Raw genomic sequence first — 13,345 nt, 5'->3', positions numbered from 1 at the left:
TGTGCAGAGAGCAAGTTAGTTTTGCATATGTAAGAGTGGAGAGAATATGACCAGCATATTCCGAATAGTAAAAGAGAGGAGAAAGATAATCTGATAAAGAGAAATTGACTGTCTAGTTCTCATGACTCCACGGAGACAATCTGATAACAAAAATTGACTGTCTGGTTATCATGGCTCCATGAAGACAATCTGATAAAGAGAAATTGGATACAATCTGTAGGAAAGTGATTGGCTGGGAAAAAAAGAAAAGAGAAACTCGCTAGGAGATAATGTTCTTTGAAAGCATTCAGGGGTTTTCCCAACTGGGAGAGCTATAAATATAAGACAAAACCAATCAGCACTTCATAGGCACACAGGCTGCACCATGCATCTGCCTTAACATGGATAACCTTTCTTTTATGTTAACTCAAGTTTGTGAGTGTGGCTGTCAGTTTGGGACATTTCTTCGTATTAAGATGGTAAAACTTCAGTATTTGCAGATGAACATAGTTTTGTGTGTTAGTCTTAAATTAGTAGGTTTTAAGGGTTACTTTTATGGCTTTCAATAAAACAAAAACTTTTTTTAAGATGTGACATAGGCTGAAATGGATATGACAAGAAACAACTATATAAAAGTTCAACCTGCCAAACAGAGTACGCATGCAATGCAAATCTGGAATTATACATTTAACAAACAGGTGTCATACATAAAAGGTGGGAATAATAACTTTTTAATACAATTATGCTTTCTGTAATGTCATTAAATATCAATGGTCTCATAGATAAATACAAAAAAGAAAGAATAGTGAACTATATTAAAAATGTACAGTGCAAATAGCTATGTTACAGGAGACACACCTGGAAAGAACTGAATGTGTGAATTTGATAGAGAAAAGTTTTCAGGGTGGTTATTCAGCAGAATATCAGGGACAAAAGAAAATAGATACACTTATATAAATTCCAATAGTGATAGAAGAGAATAAAAAATATAATGATGTAGATTTGTAGTGCTAAGGGGATACTGGCAAGGGAGGAGGATTACACTGGCATGTATTTATATGCCACTTAAAACTTCTATAATGGAGCTTAAGAAAATTCTTGGAGAAATAAACAGTTTTCAGCACGGGATATTACATATAGGTGGGGATTGGAATTTGATTTGCAGCAGTGAAGATGTGTCTGGGAGGCCCAGAAGGGAAAGTATAACAAAGGGGGGTCAATTTTTGAAGAAATTTATAAAAATATTTGGAATGGAATACGTGAATTTAGTAACAGGAGTTCATTGTGTATTTACATGTTATTCTCCAAAATATAAAAACTTGAGTAAGGCTAGAAAGAATTTACATTTCACAGGAACATGTGCATTTAACTGAAGGTCTTGATATGCAACCAATAACTATTTCAGATCATGCGCCAATAATAACCAAAATAAAAACACACGGTAATGAAATAAAAGTGAAACACTGATGCTTTTCTGCCTATCTGTTGAAAAGGAGGAATTTAAGGAATGGGTATTGATTATTCAGAAGCTATTTGAGAGGATAGAAATTACTTCTGAAAATATAGGTAGGATGTCGGATAAAATTAAGGTGGAGTTTAAAAATAGGTTGGAAATAAAAGAAAGGGAGCTATGGTTAAGAAGTAATATGAATATTTAGATGGACAGACACATGTAAAGTATTACAGAATAGGGGAATCTCACAGAACAAGAAAAAGATCAACTTCAGAATGCTAAGCAGAAAATAAGAGATTACCTTGATAATGTGCATGAGTTTAGAAAGATTGCTGTTAAGCAACTGTTTTTTTATAATAACACTAAAGCACAAAAGCTTTTAGCATAACAGCTCAGGCAGCAGAAAGTAGAAACAGCTGTCACCAAGCATAGGGAGGTAATTTATTTATTTGACATTTGTTGACTGGGTTAGTCCAACTGAGCTGAGTGGCCCTTCTTCAATAGAGAAACGAGGAAAAAACTCCACCATGCAACATACAGATTTATGAAATCGCAAAGTACAAAGAAAGAATATGACAAATACAAAATATATGAATTGTAAAAATAAAGAAATCACATGGAATACCTGGAAAGTACAATTAAACAAAATACATGCAAAGAAACAAATATATATATATATACATACACACACACACACACACACACATATATATATATATATACATATATATATATATATATATATATATATATATATATTAGCATGTGCAGACAGCAAGTTAGTTTTGCATATGTAAGAGTGGAGAGAATATGACCAGCATATTCCGAATAGTAAAAGAGAGGAGAAAGATAAAAATTAGAGAGGAAATGAAAGTTTAAGGAGGACTGTGACAAGGGCAGGATTGTGAGTTCAGGAAGTAGTTTTTAACTTCAGTTTTAAAGGAGCTGCTACTATTAATGTTATGGATATTAGGAAGAAGCTTATTCCATTCTAGGGATACAGAGTTTTTGTATTGAAGTTTGCCAATATTTGTTAGGTTTCTAGATGTCTAGAAGGTTCTGATCAGAGCTACAGAGTGAATGAGTTGCAAAGCTAAGGGATACCATGGAAGAAAGAGAAGGACAGGCAAGTTCATTTAATTTAGCAAGTAGTTTGGAATGGGAGACAGTATTGAAAGCTTTTCAGAGGTCAAGGAAAAGGCAAGATGTGAAGGCTGCAAGCCTAGCTAGATAGAATTTTGTAAATAATTCTATGTCATTGTAAATATTAATATGATCCACAGGCTTGTGTAACAAATGTAAGAAAACTGTGTTATGTGCTGAGCTTCAATAATGTAACCATAGTGCACCCTGCTGGAAGAAAGCTGATAAGTAAAGAATTTTACAACTGTGTGTGATCTCAAGCTCGGAGACAGGATGTCTGTAGCTGGAAATTCTTTAATTTGTCCTAAGACAGAGATAATTACTAGGTTTTACATGTAAAGTGTCTTTTACTGCTGTGGCTTCCTGGCAGGTGCAGATCACAAAGAAATGTTAAATTTTGAGTTCTGTTAGCCTGGGAACTAAATCAGAATAGACAAGAATGATGTAATCTGAAACGACTCAGCAGTAATGTGTATTATCAATTTAAGGACAATCTCGGAAAGAAAGAAGGGTATTTTGTATTTGTCTTTAGATCTGACAACTCACCAGCACTTTGCTTTTCTCTGTAAGTAGAATTTAGATCCTAGTATTTCTCTTAGAGATAGATAGGAATAGCAAGATTAGTCTAGCTGTTTTCTATATTTATGTCAGGCTGTCCTACAATGTTGTTTTAAAGTATTTCCTCTAATTTCTGAACTGTCTAGTGTCACTGTGTTGAATCACTGAGTATTGTCTTGTGTTTTTATTATTAAATATTTTTAAACCTTTTAACTGCGGCTGTTTTGTGTAGAGATAATTAAGCTCATAGAGTTAGTTACCACCACCACAGTTATAATTAAGCTCCTAGAGTACTGGCAAATATTTAGTAATACTGTACAAGTCACCTTAGAATAGTCTTGGCCTTAGTCACACTTACCAATTGGATAATAATAACATTGCACAGTAGAACTGGACACCCTTTTGTAAGGGCCTTTATAGTAGCTGATAAGGGTGGTTGGTGGCAGTTGATACTACTGTATAGTCTGGGCGGGAGGGACATAACTAGTGAACCTGTGCCAACCTTCTTTAGGAGTGTCTGTGTGTTTGTATATAAAATCAAATCTTAAAGTGTGTGTGTGTCAGCTAGTTGGGCAGGGACACGAAGCACTGGTTGGACAGAGAGGGTGCTGGAGGTTTTGGCTTGACCACCTGGCTGAGATCTGAACCCTATAGATATTCTAGTGGGGAGTCTTATTGGTGATCTGTAGAAAAAAGGAGAAACCAGCCCCAGACCGACTGTGATCTCTGTGTGCTCTTAAGGGAATTTGTACTTTATTGTGTGTACTTGTTATCTTCCCAATGTGGATGCCCCTCATTGGTGTTACGGGTAAGGATTGAGGCTCTTTGATTACTGAGCCAGTGCACGGGTGTCACACAAGATACAAGAAGATTTTTGTCCTTGGCTTCAGTAGCAGTGTGAGTGAAGGACAGGAGGGCAATGGAAGTGCTATGGTTAGGCCTAAAGCCATGTTGAGAAGGGGTCAGTAGGTTTTCATTGATTAGGTTCTTAAGAAGCTGGTTGTGAATACATTTTTTGAGGATTTTGGAGAGTGGTCAGAGAATGGCAATAGGTCTGTAGTTTGATGGGTCTGTGGAGTTACCTCCTTTGTGTAGTGTTGTGGTATAGAAAGATTTCCATGTATCTGGGACAGTGGATTCTTGGATAGATCTGTTTACTAGAATTGAGACAGGGTAGGCAATAAAATGGGCACCAACTTTAAGAAAGAGTGGAGGCAGGTTGTCAGTTGAGGGAGAGCATGGTTTTAGTTTTAGTAGCAGGGACTTTATGTAAGTGGTGGCGACAGGGTGGAGAGAGAAGGGGTTATTTTTGCTTTCAATGTGTGTAGAGTGAGATGGGATTTGACTTTGGCTGGTATTGGTTAGTTTTTGAATAGAGTCAATGAAATGTGAATTTTTAGTAAGGTGGCAGTTTCTTGGAGAGTATTGCTGAGATAGGGGTCATAGTGGTAGGCTGACCTGGATGTAAAATTCTATTATTTTTTGGCTTAGTATTATGGGTGAATTGGGCATTATAATAGAATTTTTCATGTCTCTATTGATCTGTTTTTTGATAGGTTACAGAGTTCTTTATATCTTTGAAAGAGTGTTGTAGATTTAGTTTTCGGACATTGTTTCCAATACTTGCCCCTTTGATCATAAGAGTTAAAGTATCGTTTGAGAGCCAGGGAGAGAATGAAGTTTTGATTCTGATTTTTCTTAAAGGCACTACAGAGTCAAGAATTCCAAGGAAAGTGTGATTAAAAGTTAGAATAGCATCATTAAGGGGAAGGTATTTCAAGTATCTCCAGTTAATAGAAGAGGGCATGTTATTAAATGTTTCGTCACTGAATGATGAAAGGTTGCAACCGTCTCTGTATTGATGGTATTTTGGCACTTGGGAGGAATGTCTTTGGATTCAAATAGGGAAATGACCACTTAGGGAGTCAGATAGGGTACTGGGGTTGTGATAAAAGGAAGGCTCAGAGGTGAGAATCCAGTCTAAGGTGGAGCATTTAGTGTTATTATTTATGAAGCGAGTAGGAGTTGTGATAAGTTGGTGAAATCCATAGAGGTTAATGTGATGGGAAGAGGAGGAGAATGATATTTTTGCCAGTCAATATTAATGTCTCTGAGTAGAATGGTCTCATTCTATGAGGCTATAACAAGGAAGGTAACAAGAGCTCATTCAGAAATTAACCCGCGGTGGTGGTGCTGCGGTAGCATTGTCGCCTCACAGTAAGATGCTGTCCGATTCGATTCTCAGCTAGTCTTCTGCGTGGAGACATGCGTGAATGGGCATACCTTTGTTGAAGGTTGTGCATCAGGGCTGGTAACTCGGCACGTAAAAATCAATTACCAATCATTAGCGGACCGGAGTTCCACTGTGGCGACCCCTAACCGGGAAAAGCTGAAAGACACAAAGAGATATTTCAGAAATTCTGTGAAAGTCTGTATAAAGTGGAGAAATACCCAAATTAAGAAAAGATACAAATGGAAATGTTTGTGGAAGAATTAAATATGCCAAGGTTAGTGGCAGATGAGGCTGAATTACTAATGGTTAGGATAGGAGGAAATGAGATAAAAATTGTGATGTATAACCAATCCTACAGGAAAGTCCCGAGGAATAGATGGTATTCCTGTGGAAGTTTGGAAGCTAGGAGGGAAAAAAATAATAAAGATCTGTATCTTTTTTAACAGTAATTTAAGAGGAGGAGAAGTACAAACTTCCTGAAAGAAAGCAGTGGTAGCTGTAATACCTAAAGAAGGTAAAGATCCATCAGATCCAGCTTCATACAGGTTCATTTAAAATCTACATCATGATTATAAAGTGTTCATGTCTATAATGGCTAAAAGAATGGCAAATGGAATGCCAAAATTGATAGATATGGATCAATGTGGTTTTGTAGAGGAGAGGAAAACATTTGACAACATTAACAGAACACTGATGATACAGAGGAAAGCAGAATGTAAGAAAATACCATTGTTGTTGCTGAGTCTTGATGCAGAGAAAGCATTTGACAAAGTAAGCTGGAACTTTATGACCAGGGCAATTGGAGCATTTGCATTTTCTGAAAAAATTATAAGGTTGATTAGGAGTATATATGAGGGATCAGAAGCGAAAATTAAAGTGCATGGGGTCCTCTCTAATAATTTCTGTTTGAGCAGAGGAACCAAGTGGTTGTCCTCTTTCCCTTTATTTGCATTTTGTTTAGAACCATTGGCAAAGAAAATAAGGGACTCAGAAATTCAAGGATATAATTGGTATGGTAGTCAAGAAAAGCGGGCTCGATTTGCAGATATTATTTTATGCCTAACAAAACCAGAAAGAGACATTACAGTATTGTGGAACATTTTGAGACAATTTCCAATCTTTTTGGTATACAATGACACTAAATATACAGAACCAACTGATATTGCCAACATCCTGGCAGATAGGTTCAGTGCTAATTTTACCCCCATCTCACCCCCTAAAGGGCCCATCTTTATACCGGAAGATTGCAAAGTTCCTGTAATCACGGCTGCACAGATAGAAACTCTACTGTCCAAAGACAAGAACACAGCATCCATGGGACCTGACAACATCTCAGGCTGCCTTCTACATGAATTATAGAATGAACTGGCACCCCACCTAAGTACCATGTTCAATCATAGCCTCACCTCAGGCTTTGTGCCCATTGAATGGCGTACCGTGACAGTTATCCCACTCCACAAAGGGGGGGGGGGGGCACAACAGACCCAGAGAACTACTTCCCCATTAGCCTGACAAGCCTTGTCTGCAAGGCCATGGAACGTATCATCATGGAACTCATAAACAAAGACATTGGAGATCTCCAAACCCTGGACCCCACACAGTTTGGGTTTGTAAAAGGCAGATCATGTCTCCTAAACCTGATAGACTTCTTTGAAGTAGTCACCAAAGCCATAGATGAGGGTAAGGTAGTTCACACAGCCTATCTAGATCTTGCCAAGGCATTCAACACCATCCCCCACTCTGGAATTATAGATAAACTCACTAAATTAGGTATAAATCCCTATGTCACAAGATGGGTTGCCAACTGGCTTACTGAAAGAACCCACACTTTGAAAGTAGCAGACTCCAAATCAGACTTCAGACCAGTGACAAGTGGAGTACCACAGGGTTCAGTCCTGGATCCTCTCCTGTTTGGTATCTACTTCTCTGATGTACAGGCTAACACAGAAGGTCTTTGGCTAACTAAACTTGCAGATGACTGCAAACTAGGAGCCATAATTGAAACTCCTAATGATGTGGACATCCTACAAAAGGGCCTTACTGAGACAGATGCCTGGTGTCAAAGACATGGTCTCAAGCTCAATGCCAAAAAGTGCATTGTCATCCCCTTTGGTAAAAATTCTGTACCCATGAACTACCACATAGGCGGTAGTCTACTTAACACCGAAAGTGTAATAAGAGACCTTGGGACACAGGTGGACAGTAGTCTCTCCTTTGATAATCACATTGCCAAAGTGGTCAGGAAATCTTTCTACGTGGCACACCTCATCACAAAAGGTTTCTCATCCAGAAAAAAAGAGGTCATCGTTCCCCTCTACTCATCACTCATTAGACCCATTATAGAGTACAACGCCCCTTTTGGTATGTACCTCACAAGACATCTACAACAACTGGAAAGGACGCAAAAATACCTCACAAAGAGGATTACTGGCCTCAAACAGATGCCTTATGCAGACCGTCTCAAAAAATTCCAGCTTTACTCCATCGCATATCGCCTATTCAGAGGCGATCTCTGCCTAACATACAAAGCTATGTCAAACCCAGAGCTGTTGGACATGCTCCACTTAAAGAAATCCCAATCCCTCCGAGCTACATGCTCTAGGGGCCTAAACCTTGTCACCACAATAAACAGAACATGCTGGAGGGATAGATTCCTGTCCCAGAGACTTCCCATACTCTGGAACAGACTACCTATCTATGTCAAACAGAGCTCCTCATTAGCACTCTTCAAGAAAAATTTTGATGATTGGATGGGTAATAGGAAATTAATTTTTAATGATTGGATGGGTAATAGGAAATTCACCCCAGGGATCACTTCCGTGCTTCTGCTTGACAGGGGCACAGGAAAATAATTTTCTTGGGTGGCGAAAGCCAGGGTACATTTTTGGCTAGGCTTGTATAGGCCCTAGGGCCAATAGCCTAGTACCTACCTATGAACCTATAAAAATGGGAATTGTGGGAACAATACATACAGGGGAGGAATGCATTTTAAAAGAAGGTAGAACTTAAATGAGCTATGTAATGTTTGACTGAAATGATTGGGTAGATTATAAGTGATGTATAATGTTTGCAAATGGGAGTGTGCCAGTATGGTTTGTGATGTAAAATGCTTGCAACTAGGATTGTGTCGGTGTGTTTTATTTTCATTTATATAAATGTATGATTACCTATGTAGTAAGTGATGGTTTAATAAATATTTTTCTTGTTTAAAAAAGGGCAGTAATTGAATAATTTATGTAATGTCGGATAGGTTATATGATACAAAGCAATATATGTCAAGTATAATGTTTGTAAACATGAACTTGTTAATACAGTTTGATTACTTTTATATAAATGTAAATTTGCCTATGTCACAAGTGATAATTCAATAAAGGTGTTTAATAAAGGGTCTTAATCTAGACGTTAAGCAATGCAAAAGCAAGAGAAAACATCAGCTTCTACATATATTTTGATCTGTGTATGTTTGCACCCCATCCTTCACCTCAACATCACAAAATTACAGCCTATTAAAGTTAAACATGCTTCATTTTTTTGTCTAGCTTTTTTTTCTCTTTATGCATTCTAAAGCCAACATTTCTTAATATTAAAAAAGAAGAAAAAAAGGGATATGTATACTATGGTATCTTTATCACATAGAAGAACTAAACTGCTTTACTGTAAAATATGCAATTTACATCATGACATTTCATAGAAATACTATTGAGCAGAAATTGTTTTACTTGCATTTACCTTTCTCCTTCCTCTTCCCTCCTGTGAGTGTCCTTCCAAACATTAATGATATGAAGTGAGGCAAATTACTTTCAGTTTCCCACAAGTTTAACAAAGTCACAAAAGCCAACACTTTCTACTTTAGCTCATACAGCTGTATTTCTATTTGTAGTCTCACATGTATTCAATAATTTCTGTGTTGCTGGTTTTCTTCCTGTTCATCTCCATCTTCCAACTCCTGACACAGGTTCAGTTCCAAGGTACTCCTGATTCTTCTATTCAACCTTTGCACTTTTCTCTGTCTCTCATGTATTTTCTTTGGGAACTATGGAAAAGGTTTCACTGGAGAAGTCTGTCCATGTGCTTTATTATCAGAAGACTGAGAAGCAAAGCCCCCTTCTGTTTGATGGCTTGCTTTTTGTTGGACAAAATTTTGTATTTCCTCCTTAGCATGTTCTGCATCAAAAATTAATTTGATCCTCCAGGAGAAAAAAATATTCTGAAGACGGCTGGATACGGCAGCTTGAATCTCACACCTACCTCTCAAGATTTCCTGATTGCTGGAATAAATTTGTTTTTCTTCTGCCATTTTCCTGATTGCTGGAATAAATTTGTTTTTCTTCTGCCATTTTCCACAAACACTCTACTGTCTCCAACTTTTAATACTTTGCCATTTGGCCACAGTTTTGTCAGGATCAACTCTTTCTCCTGGTATGATGACTTGTTTACAGGTCCTGGCTGCTTTCTCATGGGCAGATTTTGAGCATACACAAAGTGTGTCCTTTCAATCCACATTTCTTGCTATGGAATAACTGTCCAGTTGCTTATTTGTGCCTTCATAAAATTAATACAAGCAAAAAAAAAATTATTGACTTCAACAATTGACTGTCTTTCTGGTGTCATTCTAAGGGGATCCAATATTTGTCATGTTGGGAGGACATGGTTACCAGATCATGTTGGTTTGACAAGGATGGTCTGCATCTCTCCCCTCTAAGCTTTTGAATACTTGTTAAAAATTTATCCACCCCCATAATGCCTTTGTTAGGCAATGACAAACTGGCAAACTTACCAACATAGTAAAATCAACTTATCGAAACCTCAAGGTGTGACTGCTCAATGCCAGCAGCCTAAATAAAAAAAATGACACCCTCTCTAATATCTCCTCACACTTGAGAATATATACATTTGTGCAGTTACACAGACATGGTTTAAATCGACAGAGAGATTTCAGTGCCTTCCACACTTTTAGACCAGTAGCTGCTCAGACAAGGGCTGAAGGTGGAGGTGTCTCAATATACATCAGTAACAAGCATACCTCTAGGCTGGTCAATAGCAGGACTTGCTGGAGTTCCTGTAGGTGCAGATCACCAGAGACAATCACGTACCATATCCTAGCCAGCTATAGGTCACCTTCCATGTCTGAAGAAGCCCACAATGTACACTTGGACCTAATGGAGACACTTAACATCCAACCTAACATCCTACTCATGGAAGACTTTAGTTACCCCTCTATAGACTTGAATCCTACATAGCCTCATATCTACAGGCACAGAGATTCCTGGACTTTGTAAATACAAACACCGGTGATGAAATAGTGGCTCTAACATACTGGACCTCCTGCTTACAAATATGGAGAATGCTGCATCCCCCCAAATATCTCATCCTCCTTGGTAAGATCTGACCATAAAGCTGTCTACTTTAAAATCAAAATCAACTCTGTAATCCCATTAAAACCAATAAGAATTTTGAAGCATTCCAAAGCAAATTACCTTTTTATTAAGGGACAGTTTGACAAAATTCAATACTCCTCCAAACTCTGGGAGCACAGCAACCTATGCTGAATTTTTTTTCAGAAAATTTGTACAACCATATCAATGACTGCATAGAGGCTGCTCTACCTTCCACAGCTAACTCCAGGACTAGCTCCAGAAACAAACTGTCCTGGTGGCATCCAAATTAAACAGGATATACAACAAAAAGAAAAACAATTGTCAAAAATCAGGAAGGGTAATTCCTATAAAGATAAAAACTCTCTCATCAAACTAAATAGGCAAATAAGATGGCTAGTTAGTAGTCCAAGCAAAGCCAGCATTGAGGTTCAGATAGGTCCCAGGTGAAAGATGACCAGAAGACCTGCTACAGCTATGTCAGAAACCTCAAGGGCAATACACAGCATTGTGCTGAACTGGTAGTTAATGGTGCCACATTCACTGAGCCTGGCAATATAACAAACCTGTTAATGGACAAATTCAGTTCCAAATTTACCCCACTCTCACCCCAACCATTCCCCCAATGTTGTTGTTGTTCTTCTTTCGGCTTTTCCCGGTTAGGGGTTGCCACAGCGGAACTCCGGTCCACTAATGATTGGCAGTAGATTTTTACTGTGCCGAGGTGCCAGCTCGACGTCCAACCTTCAACGAAGGCACGCCCATTCTATGCATGTCTTATAATACCCTCAGACATAACCCCTCCAACTATAACTAGGGAGCATGTACTGGCTGCACTCATTAAAGCTAGGAACACAGTGACTCAATGGGCCCTGATAACATTCCAGTATGCCTTCTGTACAGTCTAAAATGGGAATGACCTCAGGAGTTATTATTTAACTACAGTCTTAAAACAAGCATAGTACCACTTGAATGGAGGACTGTAACAGTCATTCCCCTTCATAAGGAAGGACCTTAAATCCTGGAAACTACAGACCCATTAGTCTGACTAGTCTTATTTGCCATGGAAAGAATTATCATGGAAATTAACAACAAGGACATAGGAGACCTCCAGACAATGGGACCATCACAGTTTGACTTTGTCAAAGGAATGTTATGCTTATTGAATCTGGTGGACTTTGAAAATGTTCATATCTACAGTTTGGCTCTCAGAAAACAACAAAGTGTAAAGACTCCTCATCTTTTTGTAGATGATTTAAAACTGTATAATTCATCAGATGAGGAACTGAAAGCACAACTGCAAGTGGTCAAAATTTTCTCAGATGATATAAGAATCTCATTTGGTCTTGATAAATGTGAAAAAGCAACCTTTAAAGCAGGAAAGTTGCAGCACCAAGAAAACATCAATTTGGGACAGGAATGTGATATAAAAGAACTTCAGCTAGTGGCAATATATAAACATCTGGGAATTGACAAAGGATCAAAAATAAAACATGAACAAATGTGAATAAAACTTAGTATGGAATATTTTAGAAGACTTAAATTAATACTGAAAAAAGTGTTGACATCTAGGAACAAAGAACAAACTATAAACCAATTTGATTTTCCTGTCCTAACTTACAGTTTTGGAGTGATTGACTGGCCCCAAAAGGTGTTGGATAGGTTGGACAGGAAAACAAGAAAGATGCTTCATGCTCATCAAACGATTTATAAAAATCAGTGCATACCAAGGTGATACATTCGCCATTCTGAAGGTGGTATGGGCCTCCTTGAAACTGATTATATGTATAGATCTGCATCTGTGGGGCTGCATACATATCTGCTGATCTCACAAGACCCAAACATAGCAAATATTTTTAAACATGAGGAGAATAAGTCTAAGATGACTTCCCTGCTTAGTTTAGCAGAAGCATATTAGCGTCAAGCGGGAATGGAAATCAAACCAGAAGAAGATAAAAATAAGGCAGAAACTGAATGTGCCAAAAAAGAAAAGAAAGAATATAAGGTGATGGATCAGACTAGAAGGCAAGAAATGTGTGACATGCATAAGTATAGCTACAAGTAAAGAAAACTTTTGGAACAACCTCATGGTGATCAGGACTGAACTCAGGAATGGTTTTGGAGAGGTGGATTTAAACCAAAAGACGAAAAGTTAATATTGGCGGCCCAAGACAGTGGACTACTTACACGTTGGTTTATAAACTCCATTGAACATGTGGGAGAATCAGACAAATGTAGGGTTTGTAAAACAGAATTGGAAACAGTTGCAAATCTTGTTGCTGGTTGTGATATACTAATGGCAGAAGGACTGTATACCAAAAGGCATAATAATATGGCAAGACTGTTGCATTGTGGATTGTGCAAACAGTATAATATTGAAGCAGCTGAAAAACACTGGAAACATGAGCCACAAAGCATTCCAGAAAATTATGAAGTTTAAATCACATGGGATCACCCACTACCAACATTTCAAAAAATATATGAGAGAAAACCAGATATATGCGTCCATGAAAAAAAGACAAAAGTAGCATTGATCATTGAAATTGCTACACCCAGTGTCTTACATATAAAGATACACAAAGTTGTAAAATACCAGGATTTACA

The 13,345-nt window shown here is 37.9% G+C and overlaps 1 protein-coding gene across 2 annotated transcripts in view; it reads right to left on the bottom strand.

Moving 5' to 3' along the window:
* PDGFRL (platelet derived growth factor receptor like) overlaps positions 1-13,345 on the bottom strand; it is a 601,289-nt gene that overhangs the window by 95,371 nt on the left and 492,573 nt on the right. The window lies entirely within an intron of this gene.

The sequence above is a fragment of the Protopterus annectens genome, chromosome 2.part1 (assembly GCF_019279795.1).
Source record: "Protopterus annectens isolate FY-2018-M chromosome 2.part1, PAN1.0, whole genome shotgun sequence".
Taxonomy (NCBI): Eukaryota; Metazoa; Chordata; order Ceratodontiformes; family Protopteridae; genus Protopterus; species Protopterus annectens.
Note: the sequence above shows the minus strand (reverse complement) of the source record. Positions and strands in the feature narration are given on the sequence as shown.